At 39.2% G+C, this 4042-nt stretch overlaps 2 non-coding genes across 2 annotated transcripts; both read right to left on the bottom strand.

Moving 5' to 3' along the window:
- Positions 1 to 551: 551 nt before the first annotated feature.
- On the bottom strand, positions 552 to 624 carry TRNAR-UCG (transfer RNA arginine (anticodon UCG)). Its single transcript has one exon. It is a non-coding gene; the product is annotated as a tRNA-Arg (tRNA).
- Positions 625 to 2376: 1752 nt separating this feature from the next.
- Positions 2377 to 2449, bottom strand: TRNAR-UCG (transfer RNA arginine (anticodon UCG)). The gene has a single exon. It is a non-coding gene; the product is annotated as a tRNA-Arg (tRNA).
- Positions 2450 to 4042: the final 1593 nt, after the last annotated feature.

Raw genomic sequence — 4042 nt, forward strand, 5'->3', positions numbered from 1 at the left:
TTCATAAGAAGTCTGTGAGATAGTATCTCAGAAAGATCTCAAGATTATAGCAAAAATGGTTGTAAGGATGATTGATACCACACAAATGCAACTAGGTGCCTCAATCTGCAAGAGACCAGTCCTTGACAGATTACACAATTTGGGCAACAGCAAAGGCTGCAATTGTGTCAATCCTTTATGATTCTTCTCCAGTACTATATTTTTTCTGAGGGACAATTAGCATTATTCCTGGAGAAAATCATGTAGCTTCTACGCATGTATAGTTTCTGCTTTCTGCACTCACACACTCCCTGCACTGCATCTACCCACAGTTCTGTTAAGAATGATTGTGCCGTGTCATATTGTTGCATACGTATTGCATATCCATGGCATTTATGAAGAGGTACCTTGGTATGGCAAAAAGACAGAAAAGTAGCAATGCTGAAGGCATAACGTGACTGATTGTGCAGTTTGCATTGGGCTTTCTTAATGAGTGAGAGTGAAAGGAGTATTGTAAGAGTGTTTTTCCAGTTTGTATGTAAAGATAAGTTGGGTGCTGTGAGAAAAAGACTCAACCATGAAGGGATTCGAACCCTCAATCTTCTGATTCGAAGTCAGACGCCTTATCCATTAGGCCACATGGTCACTGATTGCAATATGTTTGGGTGTTTAGGGTTAGGTGGTATGAATGGATGTGGAACATATCAATTACAGGTGCGCAGGACAGGATCCCATACCGTTCTTCATCTTCTTTCCATCAAAGGAGTTTTTTCAAACAATATCTAGATTATTTCCAAAGTTTCATATCTTATGATGTGCCTTTTTGCCGTTAATCCTCCTTTCTTCTTTTATTGAATACTCTGTTTTATGCTGCAATGGTATTTTTGGATTATTTGAAAAGAGAATGAAACTGCTTTGACAGTAGTTCAGACTTCCCATTTCTTGACTTGCTAATTTGCTCCCTGAATTAGCATATACAAGTGACATGAACAGGGCCTTGACCTAAGCACGTACCTGAAAGCCTGTCACCACCTCTAGAAATAAAATTCACAGCAGCTCAAAACATTCATTTTGAAAGAGAATATTTCAAGTGAGTCCAAGTTTAATTTCAATAAAGAAAGCTATATAAAATGACACGCTGCACATTTGGGTAACCAGCATGACTCTTTTCAGTGAAGAAGTGGAATGGTTCTGTTGCAATATACTATCACCCTGGCAAGCTGCTACGAGGAAGAGTAAACAATATGATTAGGTTTCAGCAAAAATTTATTAGTTCAGGGTGTGCACCTCAGATAGACTTAAACTTACACACCCTGGTCTGTGAGAGTAGTGCCCTATCCATTGCGGCATTGAGGGTAATCTGCAAGACAGAGTTCCAAAATCATCCTTTCATCTCAGTTCATGGCCACATACAGTATTTCTGCAGTCATTCGTTTCCCTTTTCTGTATTTAATTAAACTGACCATTTTAAACCTCCGGCACCCACCACTTCAATCTTACAGTTTTTGTGCTATCATAGGGCCTTGGAACTTTTGTCAAGTGGACAGATGCAGTCAGAGAACCACATCACAATACATACTCCTTTGCCTGATACCTTTCACAACAAACTGCTCTTGGAAAAAGACGTTAACCGGTCCTTGCTCTCAGACAGACACAGAAAGCCTATCACCACCTCTACGAACATATTTCAATCAAACCAATATATATCATTCAACAATTATGCCTCTGTATCAATGTAACTACAACTAGAGACAGAAAGGAATTTAAAAAACAATCTGCCCATTTGAATAACCAGCAGAGTTTTAAGGACGTACAAATTGGAATGTGACAATTTCAGAGTACCTCATTCATAAGAAGTCTGTGAGATAGTATCTCAGAAAGATCTCAAGATTATAGCAAAAATGGTTGTAAGGATGATTGATACCACACAAATGCAACTAGGTGCCTCAATCTGCAAGAGACCAGTCCTTGACAGATTACACAATTTGGGCAACAGCAAAGGCTGCAATTGTGTCAATCCTTTATGATTCTTCTCCAGTACTATATTTTTTCTGAGGGACAATTAGCATTATTCCTGGAGAAAATCATGTAGCTTCTACGCATGTATAGTTTCTGCTTTCTGCACTCACACACTCCCTGCACTGCATCTACCCACAGTTCTGTTAAGAATGATTGTGCCGTGTCATATTGTTGCATACGTATTGCATATCCATGGCATTTATGAAGAGGTACCTTGGTATGGCAAAAAGACAGAAAAGTAGCAATGCTGAAGGCATAACGTGACTGATTGTGCAGTTTGCATTGGGCTTTCTTAATGAGTGAGAGTGAAAGGAGTATTGTAAGAGTGTGTTTCCAGTTTGTATGTAAAGATAAGTTGGGTGCTGTGAGAAAAAGACTCAACCATGAAGGGCCTCGAACCCTCAATCTTCTGATCCGAAGTCAGATGCCTTATCCATTAGGCCACATGGTCACTGACTGTAATATATTTGGGTGTTTAGGGTTAGGTGGTATGAATAGATGTGGAACATATCAATTACAGGTGCGCAGGACAGGATCCCATACCGTTCTTCATCTTCTTTCCATCAAAGGAGTTTTTTCAAACAATATCTAGATAATTTCCAAAGTTTCATATCTTATGATGTGCTTTTTTGCCGTTAATCCTCCTTTCTTCTTTTATTGAATACTCTGTTTTATGCTGCAATGGTATTTTTGGATTATTTGAAAAGAGAATGAAACTGCTTTGACAGTAGTTCAGACTTCCCATTTCTTGACTCGCTAATTTGCTCCCTGAATTAGCTTATACAAGTGACATGAACAGGGCCTTGACCGAAGCACGTACCTGAAAGCCTGTCACCACCTCACAGCAAAATTCACAGCAGCTCAAAACATTCATTTTGAAAGAGAATATTTCAAGTGAGTCCAAGTTTAATTTCAATAAAGAAAGCTGTATAAAATGACACGCTGCACATTTGGGTAACCAGCATGACTCTTTTCAGTGAAGAAGTGGAATGGTTCTGTTGCAATATACTATCACCCTGGCAAGCTGCTACGAGGAAGAGTAAACAATATGATTAGGTTTCAGCAAAAATGTATTAGTTCAGGGTGTGCACCTCAGATAGACTTAAACTTACACACCCTGGTCTGTGAGAGTAGTGCCCTATCCATTGCGGCATTGAGGGTAATCTGCAAGACAGAGTTCCAAAATCATCCTTTCATCTCAGTTCATGGCCACATACAGTATTTCTGCAGTCATTCTTTTCCCTTTTCTGTCTTTAATTAAACTGACCATTTTAAACCTCCGGCACCCACCACTTCAATCTTACAGTTTTTGTGCTATCATAGGGCCTTGGAACTTTTGTAAAGTGGACAGAAGCAGTCAGAGAACGACATCACAATACATACTCCTTTGCCTGATACCTTTCACAACAAACTGCTCTTGGAAAAAGACGTTAACCGGTCCTTGCTCTCAGACAGACACAGAAAGCCTATCACCACCTCTACAAACATATTTCAATCAAACCAATATATATCATTCAACAATTATGCCTCTGTATCAATATAACTACAACTAGAGACAGAAAGGAATTTAAAAAACAATCTGCCCATTTGAATAACCAGCAGAGTTTTAAGGACGTACAAATTGGAATGTGACAATTTCAGAGTTCCTCATTCATAAGAAGTCTGTGAGATAGTATCTCAGAAAGATCTCAAGATTATAGCAAAAATGGTTGTAAGGGTGATTGATACCACAAATATGCAACTAGGTGCCTCAATCTGCAAGAGACCAGTCCTTGACAGATTACACAATTTGGGCAACAGCAAAGGCTGCAATTGTGTCAATCCTTTATGATTCTTCTCCAGTACTATATTTTTTCTGAGGGACAATTAGCATTATTCCTGGAGAAAATCATGGAGCTTCTACGCATGCATAGTTTCTGCTTTCTGCACTCACACACTCCCTGCACTGCATCTACCCACAGTTCTGTTAAGAATGATTGTGCCGTGTCATATTGTTGCATACGTATTGCATATCCATGGCATTTATGAAGAGGTACCTTGGTAT

Source organism: Pleurodeles waltl, chromosome 4_1 (genome assembly GCF_031143425.1).
Source record: "Pleurodeles waltl isolate 20211129_DDA chromosome 4_1, aPleWal1.hap1.20221129, whole genome shotgun sequence".
In the NCBI taxonomy this organism is placed as follows: Eukaryota; Metazoa; Chordata; class Amphibia; order Caudata; family Salamandridae; genus Pleurodeles; species Pleurodeles waltl.